This window comes from Pristiophorus japonicus, chromosome 3, assembly GCF_044704955.1.
Source record: "Pristiophorus japonicus isolate sPriJap1 chromosome 3, sPriJap1.hap1, whole genome shotgun sequence".
NCBI lineage: Eukaryota > Metazoa > Chordata > Chondrichthyes > Pristiophoridae > Pristiophorus > Pristiophorus japonicus.
This window is the reverse complement of record NC_091979.1, coordinates 55,415,640-55,436,191: the sequence shown is the minus strand read 5'-3', so window position 1 is coordinate 55,436,191 and position 20,552 is coordinate 55,415,640. Positions and strand designations below refer to the sequence as shown.

Genomic DNA, 20,552 nt, shown 5'->3' with positions numbered 1-20,552 from the left:
ACATTTAACTCCAGCGCATTAGCCTCGGGATGTTAATCGCTCAATTACAGCAATATTAACATGGCTTCTGCAATTTAACTGTGGGTCACTGGCTTCCCAGGCTTCCTGTAACTCACCAGTGAAAGCAGAGAGAGAACACACCGGCAATTGAGAGCGCTGAAGACATGACAGGGAAATATTCCAATAAGTACTGACACCTCACAGCTGCTTTCTTGCCTGCTTGTGTGAAAGGCTTTGTTTACAGTCCTTGTGCTGAGAGGTTACTTTTACAACTTTGGAGGTATCATCTGTACTTTGGAGGTTTGTGCGTCGAATATGCACTTTGGAGCTCTGATCTATCAGATCAGCACTGGTGCCGCCTATGCTGTGTTACTTTGGATCTCAGATGGGAAACAACATCAGCAGCACCTGGAGCAGTACCAGGAGCAGGAGCAGGAGGAGCACCGGGAGCAGCACCAGGAGCAGTACTGGGAGCAGCAGCAGCAGCAGCACCGGAAGCAGTACCAGAAGCAGGAGCAGGAGGAGCACCTTGAGCAGCACCGGGAGCAGCACCAGCACCAGGAGCAGTACCGGGAGCAGCAGGAGCAGCACCGGAAGCAACACCAACACCAGCACTAGCACCAGCAACAACTGCACCAACAGGAGCAGCACCGGCACCAGCAGGACCAGGAACAGGAGCAGCACCTGGTGCCCACAGACCTGCAGCTCCACAGGAGTGAGGGGATCAGCAGGGAGGTGTAGCTGGCAGAAGGCCATACCCGGCATACAGCGTCTCCAGGTGGAGGATAAGCTTCCTCGGTATGTGGGAACACCAGCATCTGAGAAGGCTCAGGTGTCGCATCAGGTGGTGGTGGACATTTGCCGCCTGCTGGAACAAGATCTGCTGCCGAGTGGACCTGGTGGCCACGCTTTACCAGTGGCTGCCAAAGTCACCACCTCCATCAACTTCTTTACCTTTGGCTTTTTCCAGGGTTCTGCCATAGACATTTGCAAGATGTCACAGTTGACGGCTCACAAATGTACAGGACAGGTGACTGACGACTTGTTTGCCAGGGCTGGCAATTATGTACACTTTTCCTGCCATGACGACTGTGAGAATGAGCAGCCGCTCGGGCTTGCGGCTTTGGCTGGCTTCCCACATGTACAGGGCGTCATCGACTACACACATGTGGCAATTAAGGCACCCCCAGGTCACCTGAGTATTTATCAACTGCAAGGGCTTCCATTCCCTAAATGTGCAGCTGATATGCAACCACAAAAAGATGTTTATGCAGATTTGCTCAAGATTCACGCGCAGCTGCCATGATGTTTTTGCCCTGCAGTCGTCCACCTTCCCTTATCTCTTCGCACCTCAAAGTAGACTTGCCAGCTGGCTGCTTGAAGACAGAGGATACCTACTCAAACTGTGGCTGATGACACCCATGAGGAACCTAACCGATGAGGCCCAGGAGCGTTAGAATGAAAGACATATGACAACTAGATGTGTCATTGAGCAATCCACCAACCGGCATGCTGAAGATATTCTTCAGGTGCTTGGACAGATCTGGAGGCACCCTTCAGTATGTACCAGCCAGGGTCTCCAGAATGGTGGTGGTGTGCTGCGCTCTTCACAACATTGTCCAGCAGCGCGGTTTCAACCTGCAAGAGGAACAAGGCGAGAGCGCAGAGCCTCGAGAGACAATGCTGAGGAGGGGGAGGTGGAACATGATGTGGCCAATGCATCAGCAGTGATGCTCATTTCTGAACAGATGCCCTCATTATTGCAAGGTTCACTTAGGATCCACCAGTCCACCCATCTGACAGCTACCTGCAAAAGCAACTTGCCCCTCCCTTCCCCCAACACAAAGCAGTCCTAAAAACAACTAAACATTCCTTTCACAGCTCCCCATTGCTCAGCTTCAATTCACATCTTCCCATTCATCACGTGTGAAAAAGCCATTTACCAGGCACTTACTAAAAATGAGCAAGACTGAAAGTGGTGGAAAGAAATTATATTTAAATGGCTCAAAAATTACCAATCTAACATTGTGTAACATACCCATGTGAATGCCCTTGTGCAACTACAAATCTTTATTCTTCTTAGCACTTCTACTTCCTGCAACCCCTTTGGCTTCAGCAGAGATAGAGGCAGGATGCTCAGATCCCTGCTCTGACTGCTGAGATGCCCTTGGCTGGCATTCTTTGGGTTTTGGAGCTTGTGAGGGCCCAGCCAAAGACTGCTCCACCTGATCCTGTGCAGAGGCAGACTGGGCCAACAACACACGAGGCTGCATGTGGGGTAATGACTGACTGTGGGGGGGTTTTGGTGGGGCAACGGTTGAGAAATGGAAGTGCTTTGAGCCAAGGCCCACGTATTTCACTTGTTGCTGACATCAAGTCAACATAAGAACATAAGAAATAGGAACATAAGTAGGCCATACGGCCCCTCGAGCCTGCTCCACCAAAGTGAGTGAGTGCTGTATGCCAAGTAGCTGTCTGATATTGAACTCTGCCACCAGGTAGCTGAGAGGCCCCCATCTCCAACGACCAGGCACACCGAGACTCCACTGATGTCCAGCGCCTCCTCCTCTGCAGCTGTCAGTTGCGAGATGGCTGGAGGGACCTCCCTGGTGTTCTCTGCTCTCTTCTCCTGCAAGGAGGGAAAGTAGAGACCTTTGAGTGAGAGTAATGGCATGTGCCGAACGGATGGATGGAACGCATTCTATGAGGGAGAGGCATGACATTGCATTAAGATGAGGGTGAGGGCTAATGGTGGATGGACAAATGTAGATGTGAGGAAGTGAATAGACAGAGAGGGGTGGATGGACCTGCAAGGTAAGTTGGTGTGAGGAGTGATGTGCTGGAGTAGGCTTGAGAAGGCAGAGTGAGGGGCTTGGGGGTGATGCACACATCAGTATGTAGGTGAATGTGCCACTGCCACCTTTCCTGCCCTGCTTCAGTCATTAACCTACGAGTATGGCACCACACTCCTGCTGCTGACCTCATGGGCAACCTCCAGCCATGCTTTCTTGGAATCACTGACCGGCTTCTTCCTCCTGTCAGCAGGGAAGAGTATCTTCCTGTGAGGCCTTACAGCCCCAGCAGCACATCCAGGGAGGCGTCACTAAAAAAAGACACAGCCTTTGAACATCTGAACTTCATTCTGCCAGTTCCTTCTATTGTGCTCCAACTCCAAACTCTATCAAACTGCATGTTTGGAGTGTCCCTTTAAATAACGGAGTTGAAATCACCTCACGCGTGCTCATGCTAATTGGTCGGGAAACCCGGAATTTGTATGATAATGCATTGCCTGGGTTAAAAAGCCACAGACAGGCAGGCTGCACTTATTTCCGGGTTTCCTGCGTGTTACTGAACACCCACCCGCCACTCCCTGCTCCCAGCACAATGCGAAGCCCATTAACTTTTGAAAAAAATTCACTCTAATGCACTTTCTCCCTACAAAGCAAGGGCAGATTGGTCCAGACATGAATGTTACATGCCTGGTTGCAGCCTCAGATTAATGCGAGGGCCCCAGTGATTCCTTTTAGACTTTATTTTTTATGAAATAATACCTGTCAGCTGCTGTCTGATCCCAGAAAAGGGGGCAGGTTTTCCAGGTCATTCTGCCATCTGTCAGATAAAGCTCATCTGTCCTTTCATATTACCACCTGATCCGCACTAACAGGCCTCAGAGGGAGGCCTGTTTTATAGGCCTACTGGGAGCCTCTGGAAGAGTCTGTGCTAGGACATCACCTGTGATTCTGAGATTTAATTATCACTCAGTAGATGAAGATGTTCAGCACAGTCTGGAAAATGTTGTTAACCCACACTGCGACACAATTTTTCTGACTTGGTTATTTTGCAGCTGATTGGGGAAAAAAAATCGGACATAAAATACAGTGTAGAAAAAGGTACAGATTTTTTTTTCTCCCCTTCAAAGCTGCTTACACTGTGTGCATCATTAATCAAATCAAAAATGTAGTTGCTAATCGCCAGTCTGAGGAAAGGATTTAGATGAGGAACAACAGATTTCCTTGCTGATTAGAGCCTAAAAACTAGTTTCTCAGGCTAAATCAGGAGAGTTAACCTTTCTCAAATATGTTAAGTGTATGTAAACCTAACCGATGTGATTAGTCAGTGATTAGGTGAGCTGATTTAGTCAGGGCTCCATTTATAATCTGGGGTCCACCTGTAAGCCATTGAAAAGCAGCATCTGTTGTTACAGATAAACATTTGGCTACCGCTTTACGGAACAACGCAAAATCCTACTCAATTTGCATCAGATGTATCGCAAATCCTTACAATGATAACACACAGTACATCGCTGCCTGCAAGCCACAGTGAAAACAATTTATGACTATTACATTGTGCGGTATTTGAAAAGGGGCCAGCAACAGGATTGTGAAAAGTACAAAATGTTATTATTCATCCATTAACTGATTATTAGTTACAATTCACTGATCACAAAACATGTAATTGTTGCACACATAATAAAACATGTAATCATGTTGGCAGTGAGGGCATTTTTCTCCTGTAACTTTATGACATTAGGTAGAGGGAGTTTTCTCATTGTCAAGAGTGTCTGTTATCCTTCAGCTGCTATTGAATGACAAGACACATACTTGGTTGCTTTACAGCGGATGGAGGAGTTCAGGGATCACACTTTGAAGATGGACAGCCTGCCCCTGATTAGTATTATAATGCATTTTCACACAATAACATGTTAGAATATTGCAGTTAACTTTGGAATAACATTGCCATCAAATTGAATAACGCATATAAAATATAATCAATTAATTATTAATCATAGCAGTAATGTTGCCAAATCATGGTAAACATTTTCTTGTATGCTCTGGATGTTTTATTCCATGGTTTTTCTTCTATACCCATAAGAAATCACACCCATTAAGAAAAATTAGTACATAGTGGGGTTGTAACCATAGAATCATAGAAAATTGTGACACAGAAGGAGGCCATTCGGCCCATCATGTCCGTGTCAGACGAAAAGGAGTTACCCAGCCTAATCCTACCTTCCAGCACTAGGACCATAGCTCTGTAGGTCACGGCTCTTTTTAAGTGCACATCCAAGTACTTTTTAAATGCGATAGGGTTTCTGCCTCGACCACCCTTTCAGGCAACAACAACAACAACTTTCATATATATAGTGCCTTTAACGTAGTAAAACGTCCCAAGGCACTTCACAGCAGCGATATAAGACAAAACAGATAAATCTGACACTGAGCCACATAAGAAGAAATTACAGCAGATGACCAAAAGCTTGGTTAAAGAGGTATGTTTTAAAGAGCACCTTAAAGGAGGAAAGGGAGGTAGAGAGGTGGAGAGGATTAGGGAGGGAGTTTCAGAGCTTAAGATCCAAGCAGCTGAAGTTCACAGCCACCGATGATTGAGCAGTTATAATGAGGGATGCACAAGAGGGAAGAATTTGAGAAGTGCAGACATCTCGTGGGATTGTGAGACTGAAAGAGATTACAGAGATAGGGAGGGGCAAGGCCATGGATGTGAGTTTCGGACTGCCATCACCCTCTGGGTGAAAAAATCTTTCCTCATCTCCCCTCTAATCCTTCTACTTTAAACGACTTTAAATCTATGCCCCTTGGTTATTGATCCATCTGATAAAGGAAACAGGTCTTTCCTATCCACTCTATCTAGGCTCCTCATAATTTTATACACCTCAATTAAATCTCCCCTCAGCCTCCTCTGTTCCAAAGAAAACAACCCCAGCCTATCCAGTCTTTCCTCATAGCTAAAATTTTCCAGTCCTGGCAACATCCTTATTAATCCCCTCTGCACTCTCTCGAGTACAATCACATCTTTCCTGTAATGTGGTGACCAGAACTGTACACAGTACTCAAGCTGTGGCTTAAATAGTGTTGTATACAGTTCTAGCATAACTTCCCTGCTCTTGTATTTTATGCCTCGGCTAAAGCATTCCGTATGTCTTTTTAACTACCTTATCAACCTGTCCTGCTACCTTTAAGGATCTGTGGACATATACTCGAAGGTCCCTCTGTTCCTCCACAGCTCTCAGAATCCTCCCATTTATTGTGTATTCCCTTGCCTTGTTGTCCCTCCCCAAATGCATTACCTCACATTTTTCTGGATTTTATGAAATAAGTGATAATGGTTACACCTGGATATCCTGGTATGTCTCATTATCCCACGTGCCACTTATTTCACAATGGGCCGATGTTTGTTTGATGAAACATGGTTACATATTGATGGGAGGAACTGAGCAATTTCCACATATCGTTCGGGAAAGGAAGCTCTTGTACTTTGCATTAAGCTTCTGTTCCCAATCCGTAATCTTCAGGATAACTTGTTGGAATTGTGAAGGCAGTGGCTGTTAACAGTATTCTGCTATATAATTCAGCGACTAGAATTACTCAAACTCCCTCTGACTCATGGAAAATCTCTTGAGACTGACTTCACAGGCTCTTTGACCAATAACGTAACCCGTGAGTCTCTGCTCACCTCTTTTGGAGTTCAGTGAACTAACAGACAACAACAAGTATAGATTGCCTCTAAACTGCAATGGGACAGACCAGAGTTTGCATGTAACCCTGAGCTGTGCAACTATATTTGGGCTCAGCACAAAACAAAACAAAAACCTTACCCAGCATTGCTTGTTCAAATGGCAAGAGTGCACAGGTCAGTTAAGAAATACATTAAAAAAATTATTTTAGTAATTTCCAGAGTGAGTGCTGCGACGTTCAATGATAGTGCGGTAGAATTAGCATTAAAGAGATCTGCCTATATCCTGGGACAGCTTTACCCGTACCTTTAAGCATCCTGTGTCTTGTACTGATGCGCCGGAAGGAGATTGGAGACTTACTGTACTCCGAGTTACTATCTTGTAAATGCAGGCCCTGCAAAGTATCTACTGTATTGTTTTGCATAGTTACGGTGTTCGAGAGCTAAAGAAGCAATATAGAGAGAATTAGTTCTGCTGATTAAATACCACAGGTGCAGAGAAGCCAAGCATTACAAACTGGTTTTAAAACTTAGGACATTGTTGGCACACTTGCCAAGGTCAGACCATTGCGTACAGTGAGAATTTTGTTTTCAAGAGAAACATTTACAGACCGTGCAGCCATTTAACTGAATACAATAGGCTTTTATCTCTTTGGAGCGAGAAAGATTATAAACCTCATGGATAAAACTGGGGTATGTTGCTTTCCTTCCACCCCCCTCCTTCACACAAAATTAAAAGGCTGTAAGTCTCTCTGAGACTTGTCGAAGTTTATGTCAAAATGTAGAGTGCATAAAATGTCATAAATCACAAGTGGCACAGGTGCAAATGTATGCAAGCCGTTCTCACAGGTGAAATAAGCCCAGTAAAGCACTGCTACTGATGTAACATTTAATTTATTCTGCAGCTGTTTCTATTTAAAGGGGCAGTGCCTTTCCGAAGAAGTACTTAGCAAACCCCGTTCTTACAGCTGGGGAGAGAGAAGAGCTATGTGTCACTACCGACTCCAGATGTTGCATGCAATCAACAGAATCATGAATTTCACTGTGATTTGAGCCACTGTGTAGTCGTTTTGTAAAAAAACAAACAAAACTTTGTCATCATTTTTTTCTCCCCTGAAGATGATACTTCTTTAAATGAGATGGGTGGGATAACCTTGTGGAAAGCTTTTTCTTAATATTAAACTTTTAGTTGCATAAATATAAAATAGTTAACATTTTGAGATTCCCTCAGTCATGAGACTTCCAAGAACTGATTTGCTCTCCTTATGACATCAATGTGTATAGGGAGGCACAGCTTTGTAATGTGAAGTGATGGAAATATCTGCTGTGGAATGAAAGTGGTAGAAAGAGGTCATCTCGGCTGGAGAGGGTGAAGTTACTTATTGAGAAAAGTGTTCATTTAAAGATCATTCTGAAAACAGAGTCATTTACATTTAATACCAGTTCTAAGTTTCTAACAGCATTTTTCCATCACTAATTCTGTCCCTGTCCCGAATCTCTATTTTCTCCTCCCCAATTTTCTTCCTGAAATGTTGGCAGTATATTAAAAACACTCTAATATCCCAACTTTAAAAACATTACGGCATGTGGGCTTAGATATATCACTCAATTTGATAACATCAATTTGTATCAGGATTCTATGCCACGAATATCATCCAGCTGTTGCAATGTCCTAAATTGAACGACCGTCTATGATATTTTGCTACATACCATTTCAATCGCTACTTGTCCAGAATATGGGTTAGACAGGCAAAATGCAAGCTAACAAGATAGATTCAAGGCACGGCCACGAGAATACTTGCATTTCAATTCAAATTCATTGCAACTAATTGGCTGGAATTTCCCCAAAATCCGCCAGCGCCAGATTGCTGCCCAAAATACCGCTAGGATTTAAAAATTACCACCGGTAAAAGGAAAAAATTCTGCCCGGCGAAAAAAATGGACCTTACACCCCGATTCTTGGTGGAAAATGGAATCTTGGGCCGATTGGGCGGCTCTTAAATTAAATGGGCGGTAATTTCTAAAATTTAGACCAAGGCTGCAGGTTGGGCCTAGGAGGGGGAAAACACAAAAAATATTTTTTCCAAAAAACATAAAATAAAAAATCAGAAAACATTCTCAGGACCCTTTTCACCTTAATCACTGTAAAAGCATTTTTAAATAATAAATAAATATCCATGAACTTACCTTGTTTTGCAGGCTTGCTAAATCCGCATATTGCAGTTGCAATTTTCACCCAAGAATAGAGATAAAGATCCCGTAGCACTATTTGTAAACAAAAGAGAGTGTGCCTGGTAGCCTGGCCAATAACCTTCGCTTGAACAGTACCTCCAAAAAAGGATTAACTGAGAACCTGTTGTTGTTGGTGAGATATTGCTGATGAATATTGGCTGCTGTGATTGTCCAGATAACAAAGTAATTTATTTTCTGAAACACTTCGCGACATTGACATGCTGAGGTGCTATATGAATTCAAGTATGTTATTATGGACTCTAAGACAAAGTTTGGAACTCACGCAATCAAATTTGTTTAATTTGAATTCTTTTAAGGAAGATAAGATAACATTGTGTTCCAGCTCCAGTAATTCAAATTTGGAAGAGTTTGTCAATTTAAGGAAATGTTCCACTGGTGCGCAGTGGGACTTTTACAGATGCGTGTTCTGTCCATGTGTGTGAAGCCATGTTCAGTTCACATACACATCAGTGTTTGTCTTCTTCCATGATTTGGGTTTCTGGTGCTTGAGGCTGATAGATAAATGACTAAAAGTTTTCTTTTTTAAAAATAAATCTTTGCAATATGTGACAATTTGAGTTTAACCTGGGGGCTAAGTTTCTGACATTTTTAATTCCCAACAGTCCTTGATGAGGGGTGCGGAGGGGTGGGGGGGCGGTGGGGGGCACGATATATGTCAGGGATGTGATGTTTGGGGTATTATCCACCTAAAGTTTTTACTTGACTGGTAGGCTATCCCAGGAATCCCATTTCCATGGCTGGCTGTGGAAGGTGGTATCTAAGGAATTTATTTCTCTATCAGATTAATCTTAATACTGATCCCTACCTAATTCATACAGAATCGATCAGAATCCAGGCAACTAAAATAATCTGAATATAGATTACTAATTCTCTTCAGCTATTGGCATACTTATCTGTTTTACCTGTATGTTCAAGTGCCCAAATGATGATCAGACAATACCAGAGCTGGGTTTTAACTTGAACTCAGAAGTTAACTCAGAAGTTCTGAGTTATAAAAATCACATGGGACCAGGTCATCCCTATCGTGACATGAAAGTAATTATCACAAAATATAAATTGCATTTTAACTCCATTTCATAAATGGGATGGTTTGCAACTATTCCCAAGGCAGAATTTTTTTTATTTATTTTTTATTCGTTGCCAATCTTTCCAATTCTTTGTCAAATCACAAACGCCAGAGGTCACCTTGCACACATCAAGGATCACTCTGCGCCAATGCTCTTAGCCAAAAGGCCTAGAGCCACTGCACCGTTCCTGGAAGTACTACAATACCAGGTTCGTGCCATGGAGGTGGATGGGTCAGGCCCCCCACACACCTCCGTGGAGGTGGATGGGTCAAGCCACCCCACCCACCTCCTATTTCCAAAAAGCATAGGAGAATCACCTTCCTGATCCAGGGAGAACCACGTTGGGGTCATGGTTACTCCCCTGTCAGGTCAGTTACGCATGATCTTCGCCAAAAGGCCGAGAAGCGATAAATGAAAAAGGTAAACTTGAGATTTGGCTGCTGTGCTCATCAGCGTCTTCAGGAGCTGTGAAATAGCTGTGGTTACAGAGCTCACCTTTCAATTGTCCATGATCTCATGGTCATTATTCATATTAAAAACCAAAAAGATCTTTGTGAGCAGTGTAGTTCAGAAGATTTGCCAACAGGAAGAACTGTTGCTTTCCCAGATATTACGTATTAAAATGTAATGCTCAAACAATCATGTGTACTTTAATAATTCCTTGTTTGTTGCTGGAATTTACATATTGTAAGAAAAGAAAACAAAGAAAACGACAACATAGTTAGAAAATGGTTCTTCTCTAATATTAATGCGCAATGGTAAATATGTAAAGATTAAGATCTGTTTAAATGTAGCATGTAGCATGTAACATGTATCATGGGTGCGCAGTGACTGGGCACATGCAGCTTTTTATTTAACTGTTTTAATCAGGAGCATTTTCACTAATATACTCAGCCAAGTTAGCACTTAATAATGCACAAGAGTAAGAAGATCTAAAGTTGGTAGGTTGCTGATTGAGTGACGAAAGACTTGTTTCTCCCTCTTCTGGCCAGTAAATTAAACTTTTGACCATTCCAGTGATAATCCACAGATCCCATTATCTCCAATAGTGCAGTGTCATTATGAGCCAGCAAAAGCACCATCCACTGACCACAACAGCGATTGGCCCATATATTGGCACCTAAAATTACGGGGAGGCGGGGAGGGACCGAGTGCACGTGTCTGTGGCTAGGTAATCTTGTAATTACCAGGAAGGCGGAGGTCCTGCCGAGTTTAATGGCAGTACCTCATTATCATTTTTTTTACTTTGTTTCCCACCCAGCAGACCACCAGATTGAGAGGTTGGCTGGCTGCCGGGCAGCAAAACCAGCGGTTGTAGACCACAGCCGGGGACTGTCCCCAGCGATTGGGGCATTGTGGAGGGGCCGGGGAAGGGATGCATCAGCGAGAGGGAGGGAGAAAATGGGGCATAGTGGTGGGGGTAAGCAGATCGCGTGGGGGGAAGATTGCCGTGGGTCGGAAAATCACGGTGGGGGGGGCGGAGGATCGCAGGAGGATCAGAGCATCTCTGGGCTGGGGGGGGGGGGTGTGGCGGGAGCGTGTGGAAGGTCATATTGGGGGAGTCAGAAGATAGCGGGGGCTAGGAGGATTGTAGGGGTGGTCAGAGGATCCCAGGGAGGTCTGATCATGGCAGACGATTTGCTTGAAAGGCCGGGGAAACACACCTGCTCCTCCTGGCCCACAAGCAATGCTTCAAAAAGCACTTAGCTGCTTGATCCCCCAACTCCCGTCTCCTTCTAGCTGCCAGGATTGCCAAACACTGGGAATTCAAATGGCTCCCAAAATACGAGGACCGGAGCCTGAGTTAAGTATTATAATCACGGACCTGCCTTTCCAAAGTGGGTAACTTGTCCAGCCCTAAACCCGCCGCAATTAAACTGGAAGTTTATGGCGAGTTGGAGTCGGGTTTCACATATTGATCGATTTAAGCCCTCCCCGACTCTCTCCAGCCCATTGTGGGGCTGGAGGGAGGAGGGGGTTAAATTTCCCCCTGTTGAGTCGAGCCTCCTGCTGACTCCTCCTCGCATGACAGAGCTTAAACGCAAAGCAGCAGTACTGCCACAAGAGGGCAATTGGGCCCCCGAAAGGTTTTTCACTTCATGAGAAATTGTGGAAAGTTCAATGCATCCAGGCAACAGCAGATAGAATGTAAAACTTCTTTGAAAGCCTGACGAGGTATTATGCAATGTGAATACGATAACAAACAGTGGTTGCTGGGAACATTTTATACATGTGTAGACAAATTCAGGGAGTCAAAGGGTTTGATTCTTCTCCCCAGCTCTTGTACACAAGAACATTTATATACTTTAGTGTTGATTTGTAATCCTTAGGTATAATGAAATCTTTCAGAACCTTTATTTCTAGCTGATGGTTTCACAGTTCTGAAACGATAGCCTACAATTATTGTTGGAGATCATCATCGTAGGCAATCCCTCAAAATCGAGGAAGACTTGCTGCCACTCTAAAAGTGAGTTCTTAGGTGACTGAACAGTCCAATATGGGAATTACAGTCCCTGTCACAGGTGGGACAGACAGTGGTTGAAGGAAAGGGTGGGTGGGTCTGATTTGCCGCACGCTCCTTCCGCTGCCCGCTTCTATTTTCTGCATGCTCTCAGTGACGATACTCGAGGAGCTCAGCGCCCTCCCGGAAGCACCTCCTCCACTGAGGGCGGTCTTTGGCCAGGGACTCCCAGGTGTCAGTGGCGATGTTGCATTTTATCAAGGAGGCTTTGAGGGTGTCCTTGAAACGTTTCCTCTGCCTATCTTGAGCTCGCTTGCCATGTAGGAATTCCGAGTAGACTGCTTGCTTTGGGAGTCCTGTGTCAGGCATGCGAACAATGTGGCCCGCCCAATGGAGCTGGTCGAGTGTGGTCAGTGCTTCAATGCAGGGGATGGTGGACTGATCGAGGACGCTAGAGATGGGGCATCTGTCCTCCCAGGGAATTTGCAGGATCTTGCGGAGACATCTCTGGTGGTATTTCTCCAACGATTTGAGGTGTCTACTGTATATGGTCCACGTCTCTGAACCATACAGGAGGGCAGGTATCACTACAGCCCTGCAGACCATGAGCTTGGTGGCAGATTTGAGGGCCTGATCTTCGAACACTATTTTCCTCAAGCGGCCGAAGGCTGCACTGGCGCACTGGAGGCGGGGTTGAACCTCTTCGGCGATGTCTGCCCTTGCTAATAATAGGCTCCCGAGGAATGGAAAGTGATCCACGTTGTCCAGGGCTGCGCCATGGATCTTGATGACTGGGGGACAGTTGGTAATACTTGCAGTTAAACACTGGGGTGAAATTGCCCCTTTTTTAGAGGCCCGTTAGCACTTCCGGGGGGGCGCTAAAGGGGCGGAAGAGACTTTTCACCGGGGGTGGGGGGGTGTGGTGGAGGGGCACTACCAGCTCCCGAGAGTTTGCGGAGGCGCTGCCATGGCAGTGTTGCACCCCGCAGGTAGTGCCCTGGGTCACCGCGTAACCAGCGATGATGTCATCGCCGTGCGTGCCTAACCCTCACTCCCCCCCCCCCCCCTTCCCCGCGCCGACCCCTTAGCGACCCGCGGGGGAAATTGCCCCTCAGGCCATGAGCGGATTTCAACACCAGCTTCACGGGCTGCGAAGCTGGCCGACATCTACTCTCGGGGCGGTACTGAAAGGGGAGGGCGCCAGCAACCCGCACCGCCAGCTTCACTGGTTTGCCGACTCTCGGGTCGGCTCCTGCATGGTGGCCCTAGTGTGGTCCGAGACGCCATCGTACAGCCCGGCACTCTGTTTTGGTTGTCGGGCTGCAGGCCCGGTCCCACACTACCCTGCAGGCCTCGTGGAGGCCATCAGGGGCCTTGCAGAGTGCACAGTATCCTTCACATTTAAGCAAAGGAGAGGGGCATTGAAGCGTGTCAGCCATGGGAACCCCCCCTAAAGGAAGTGGAGTGTGCGCGATTGGGCCCCCTTAGAATGTTTCCATGGTATTCCTTTGCCCATTGTTTTAATGGAGATGTTAACCCTTTCATTTTAAATATGGGTCAACACTTCTTTTAAAATTGCAGAGGGGGAAATTTAATACAAGCATGTTAAGAGTTTCTACTGTAAATTCATTCACCAATTTCCATGTTTAGAATGATGAAAATTAAACTGTGTTCTTTGGAATTACAAGATTTGTTTTAAAGATGAAAAATCGCTGCACCGATCATCTGGCTCTTTAGCAACTAGTTTTACTATGTAATTTGAGTTTTATTACAACAACTTGCATTTATATAGTGCTTTTAACATGGGTAAAGGTCCCAAGGTGCTTCACAGGAGTGTAATCAGACAAAAATTGAAGCCAAGCCAACGAAGAAGGCAATATTAGGAATGGTGACCGAATGTTTGTCCAACGAGAAAGGTTTTAAGGAGGGACTTAAAGGCGGAGCGGGAGGTGAAGAGGTTTAGGGAGGGAATTCCAGAGCTTAGACCTAGACAGCTAAAGGCATGGTTGCTAATGGTTGGCTGAAGAGAGTGGGGGATGCAGACCAGAATTGTAGGGCTGGAAGAGGTTACAGAGATAGGGAGGGAAAAGGCCATGAAGAGGTCTGAACACGAGGATGAGAATTTTAAATTTGTTGCATCTGTGGAAGGAAACCAATGTAGGTCAGCAATAAAAGGGGTGATGGGTGAATGGGAATTGGTGTGGGTTATGATATGGGCATCAGAGTTTTGGATGAGCTCCCTAAGAGTTTCTACTGTAACATCGAAGATGGAAGATGGGAGGCAGGTAAGGAGAACATTGAAATAGTCGAGTCTAGAGATGAATAAAGCATGGGTGAGGGTTTCAGGAGAAAATGGGCTAAAGAAGCGATAGAGATGGGCAATATTATGCTGGTGGAAGTAGGCGTTCTTTGTGATGGAGAGAATATGAGGTCAGAAGGTCAGCTTGCGATCAAACAGGTTGCAAAAAGTCTGATTCAGCCTGAGGCAGGAGCATTCCTGCTCCTCATTGTCTCCATATTCAGTTAAGTATATTATAAAAGATGACCTTTTTGTTGTCAGCCTCCAGTGGTCCCTTTAAGGGCTGCTGGTGAGGCTGTGTGGAACTGGTTTTCATGAACAATGTCAGCCCATCGCCTGCTGCATTCAGGGCAAACTAATTTAGTAAAGGAGACATGAAACAGCTCCTTATTTGCATACATCAATATGGCGGGTGGTGCACTGTCAGCTCAGATGCTGCACAAACTCTGCACGCCATATTGGACACTATGGTGGCTATTTTATGCCTGTAAAATTCATGCAACATTATCAACTTTCTAGGGCAGTATTATTGACATGGTACTTCAAAATAAAAACTGCAATCCATACAATAAATTTGTCAAGCTCTATAAGCAGCTCAAATTAACAAATAAGTAGGATAATATCGTCAAATAATTTGAAAATAAGGTAACAGCTTGTTTCGTATTCATGCAATATAGGTGACTGTTCTTAAAAAGAATCTGTTCTGAATTCATGGTGACCAATTGCATTGCTTAGTACACATTCAGGTTAGCATACACTGCATTTTAATTCATTTAAAAAAATATTATTTATAAATTATTTTCTCTTTAAATTGCCACACGTTGGCTGGCTTCCATTTTCTCAGCATTTTGGAAGCTAGGCAAGAAAAGCTGACACTTTTGTTACTGGGCATGAGGTCCCAATACCCCCTGCTGCTCATAATGTACATTGGAAGGTGCTGCAAGCTGAAATATAATGCTTCCAAAACTAATCTAGGAAACATGGAAAAGCTGACAGCTCAACCCAGAAACCAAGAGCGCTGTGACGGATTTGGAAATGATACACCAATAACAATTCAACATTTTCTCTTGTACGGTGATAAGAACACTAGAACACAAGTTACATCCAAACATATCTTGGGACTGAAGAGAACAAGCAAATGTTACAGAATAATATTGGATAAGACTTCTATAAAATTCTTAGTCTTGAGTATTTAACTCAGAAGATGCAGATCTGATTTGAATAAAAGTAATCAATTCATACATAAATAGAAGTTGTGCCCAACAATAGTCAACCTAACACCCATTTAGGTAGAAATCAGGCCTCTTATTGTAATGTATTTGCTTCATGGGTTCTTTGTTTAAGAATTCATAGCAACACATTGCTATTAAAATCTAATTGGTTTATTAACAAAGGGTTAGCAATCCCACTACATATTATCAGTTCATCCACTAGACTCGCAATTGCATACTTCATCATGGATAACCTAGACGCAACTGACTGGGGTTTTATTGAGTCTTGTGAACATCATGTGACTGGCTAAGCCACTCATAATGTAACAGCTCTACAACTATTTTTGAAGACACCATAATCAAGTGCCCCCTGATTAAAGGGGGGGAGGGGGTTACACTCCAAAAACTTTTCAAGTACCCCCTTGTTTTTTGGTTTTTTTTTGAGGGCACCAAAAACACAAATTATACAAGTGCCCCCTGGCTTAAAAGGAGGGGGCACTAAAACCCAGCACAATAAAACAAATTAAACTTTAAAACATATAAAATCAAATTAAGTTTTGGTTGCCAGGGGTGATGATGCACTCCAGTCCCTCCAGCGCCCATCTCAGAAAATACAGGCGGCCTGGGAGCCCGTGAACCAACTTAAAAACTTATTGCAGCAACAGATCTACAATTCTTTTTGGCTGTAAAACAATAAATCAATTAAATCAAGTGCCCCCTGAGTAAAGGGGGGGACACTCCAAAGAGTCTTCAAGTGCCCTTTTTTTTGTCTTTTTTGGGGTTTCTTTTGTGGGGTTTTTTGGAGTACTAAAACCGCAAATTATACAAGTGCCCCCTGGCTTAAAAGGAGGGGGCACTAAAACCCAGCACAATAAAACAAATTAAACTTTAAAACATATAAAATCAAATTAAGATTTGGTTGCCGGGGGTGATGATGCACTCCAGTCCCTCTAGCGGCCACCTCTCGCGGAAGGCCGTGAGCGTACCGGTGGACACCACGTGTTCCATCTCCAGGGACACCCTGGCTCGGATGTAACCGCGGAAGAGAGGCAGACAGTCGGGCTGAACGACCCCCTCGACCGCCCACTGCCTGCACTGGTTGATGGCCCCCTTGGCCGTGCCCAGGAGCAGTCCTACGAGGAGGCCTTCCGACCTGCCCGCTCTCCTCCGCACAGTGTGCCCAAAGATCAGGAATGTGGGACTGAAGTGCAAACAAAATTTGAGGAGCAGCCGCTTTAAATATTGGAATAGGGACTGCAACCTTGTACATTCAATAAAACATGGAACACGGACTCCTGCAGACTGCAGAAATTGCAGGCGGCCTGGGAGCCCGTGAACCGACTTAAAAACTTATTGCAGCAACAGCTCTACAAGTCTTTTGAGGTAAACAAAATTAACTAGTTAAAACAAGTGCCCCCCGATCTGGGGGACACTCCAACCATTTTTCCAGGCCCTTTTTTGTTTTTTTTGTTTTTTTGTAGTTTTTTGGGGGGTTTTTTGGGCGCTAAAATACATATATATATATATATATACACACATACAAGTGCCCCCTATTAAAGGGAAGGAGGACACTAAAACCTGGCAATTAAAACAAATTAAACTTTAAAACATATAAAATCAAATTAAAATTTGCCGGGGGTGATAATGCACTCCAGTCCCTCCGGCGTCCACCTCTCGCGGAAGGCCGCGAGCGTACTGGTGGACACCGCGTGCTCCATCTCTAAGGACACCCTGGCGCGGATGTACGCGCGGAAGAGAGGCAGGCAGTCGGGCTGAACGATCCCCTTGACCGCCCGCTGGCTGGACCGGCTGATGGCACCCTTGGCCGTGCCCAGGAGCAGTCCTACGAGGAGGCCCTCGGACCTACCCGCTCCTCTCCGCACAGGGTGCCCAAAGATCAGGAGTGTGGGACTGAAGTGCAGCCAGAAATTGAGGAGCAGCCCCTTTAAATAATGGAACAGGGGCTTCAACCTCGCACTTTCAATAAAAACATGGAACACGGACTCCTGCAGACCGCAGAAATTGCAGGCGGCCTGGGAGCCCGTGAACCGACTTAAAAACTTATTGCAGCAACAGCTCTACAACTCTTTTGAGGGAGACAAAATAAACATTAAATCAAGTGCCCCCCGATCTGGGGGACACTCCAAACATTTTTTGAGGCCCTTTTTTGTGTGTGTTTTTTTAATTTTTTAAAAAAAATTTTTGGGGTTTTTTTTTGGGCATTAAATCATATTTTTTCAAGTGCCCCCTATAAAAGGGGAGGGGGACACTAAAACCGGCATTTAAAATCAATAAATTAGACTTTAAGACATATAAAATCAAATTAAAATTTGATTGCCGGAGGTAACGATGCACTCCAGTCTCTCCGGCGCCCACCTCTCGCGGAAGGCCGCGAGCGTACCGGTGGACACCGCATGCTCCATCTCCAAGGACACCCTGGCGCGGATGTACGCGCGGAAGAGAGGCAGGCAGTCGGGCTGAATGACCCCCTCGACCGCCCGCTGCCTGGACCGGCTGATGGCACCCTTGGCCATGCCCAGGAGCAGTCCTACAAGGAGGCCCTCGGACCTACCCGCTCCCCTCCGCACAGGGTGCCCAAAGATCAGGAGTATGGGACTGAAGTGCAAGCAGAAATTGAGGAGCAGCCCCTTTAAATAATGGAACAGGGGCTTCAACCTCGCACATTCAATAAAAACATGGAACACGGACTCCTGCAGACCGCAGAAATTGCAGGCGGCCTGGGAGCCCGTGAACCGACTTAAAAACTTATTGCAGCAACAGCTCTACAACTCTTTTGGGAGGAAAAAGTAAACATTAAATCAAGTGCCCCCCGATCTGGGGGACACACCAAACATTTTTCAAGGCCCTTTTTGTTTTTTTTTGTGTTTTTTAAAAATTTTTTTTTGGGCACTAAAATCATTTTTTTTTCCAAGTGCCCCCTATAAAAGGGAAGGGGGACACTAAAAACCCGGCAATTAAAACAAATTAGACCCTAAAACATATAAAGTCAAATTAAAATTTGGTTGCCGGGGGTGACAATGCACTTCAGTCTCTCTGGTGGCCACCTCTCGCGGAAGGCCGCGAGCGTACCGGTGGACATCGCGTGCTCCATCTCCAAGGACACCCTGGCCCGGATGTAGGCACGGAAGAGAGGCAGGCAGTCAGGCTGAACGACCCCCTCGACCACCCGCTGCCTGGACCGGCTGATGGCACCCTTGGCCGTGCCCAGGAGCAGTCCTACGAGGAGGCCCTCGGACCTACCCGCTCCCCTCCGCACAGGGTGCCCAAAGATCAGGAGTGTGGGACTGAAGTGCAACCAGAAATTGAGGAGCAGCCCCTTTAAATAATGGAACAGGGGCTTCAACCTCGCACATTCAATAAAAACATGGAACACGGACTCCTGCAGACCGCAGAAATTGCAGGTGGCTTGGGAGCCCGTGAACCGACTTAAAAACTTATTGCAGCAACAGCTCTACAAACCTGTGAGCATACTCACAGGTGCATACATTACACTTATCATCTCAGAAGTTTTCCTCACTCTGTATATCGGTCATGCTTTCTGCTAGGTATATATTCTTAGACCTGCTGCTATCTCGCTTTTTTTTTATATCTCTGTTAATTGTTCACATAGAATTCTTAGTTTTAAAGGTGGTTTGTCATGGTGTTGAGCAGTTTTCAAGAAGGCGTCACTTCCTGGGATAACAGAAACAGCCTGTTCTGAAATCTCAGTTTAATGATACAAGTGTTCCATTCGAGTTTGTATTCCAGCATCTGCTGCAGCATGAACTATTGCAAACCATTTGTTTTTGTGCTTTGGGTGTATAAACTAACCTGTAAAAATAAATGATGGCAGATACAATTGGTGGAATAATGCTGTCTGCATGTCATTGTGCATTTCAGTTTTTACAAACTTGGTAATGTGACTTACCAGAATGATTGTGACTGATTAACCACAACCATTTTTTTAAGTAATAGTCAGCAACCAGTCTTTTGGTAGGGTTTAATTTATACTATTCTGGATTAATTGCTCCACAATAACAAGCATGTTTCTATTGACTAATTTCCTACAGGGAGAGTTATTCTTTATTTTACATTCTGTAAACCAAGCAGTTCTAAAATCTAAACCCTTGACCTCTGTGGGCCTCAACATTATGTTCTACAACAATGCAGCACTTAAGATGCTCTTCTGTAATTCAGTATTTGTTTTGCTTTTGTAAACCATCTGATGTGCTTTGTTTCTGATGCTGCATCAGATTTTAAAAGTTTAACCATTGGTGCATCATCCTGCCCTCAATGTGATAATGCCTGGCTTATGCTTTTCCTTGTTCTGAGGTAAACTTCAAGAAGCAGTGCAGATGTTGTAACTATGGAAGCAATTATTCAGGTTTGTCTCCAAACAGAGAGAAACAGGAAGGAGATCAGTCACAGGCAGCATGTGGCTCAAAGATCAGAGGATTCCAACCTCAGGCCTACAGGGGAAATAATGGGAGGAAGGACTTTACTTGACACAACACCTTCATTAAACTTGTAGGTTAACAAGTAGCAATGTTGATGCCAGTCTAACGTCGACAAGCTACCTTGATAAATGGCTTACTGAATTTCCCCTTTGTGTCAAAGTATGAGGATGAACATACCTTCTTTGATTTACTATTCGCTCTGGTTTTAGACTATATGTTGTGGGCATGTGTTGAGATTGTTTGTCAGGAATGACGGGGAACTGGAACTCCTCAATACGTAAGGTGCAGTGATAGTGTGCAGGGCTTCCCTTCTCCTGCTGAGTCAAGTTAATA

At 45.0% G+C, this 20,552-nt stretch overlaps 1 protein-coding gene and 1 non-coding gene across 2 annotated transcripts in view; one reads left to right on the top strand and one right to left on the bottom strand.

Moving 5' to 3' along the window:
- The window catches only part of arhgap15 (Rho GTPase activating protein 15), an 833,101-nt gene that overhangs the window by 377,898 nt on the left and 434,651 nt on the right, over nt 1-20,552 (top strand). The window lies entirely within an intron of this gene.
- Nucleotides 10,004-10,200, bottom strand: LOC139260618 (U2 spliceosomal RNA). Its single transcript, XR_011592821.1, has one exon. It is a non-coding gene; the product is annotated as a U2 spliceosomal RNA (small nuclear RNA).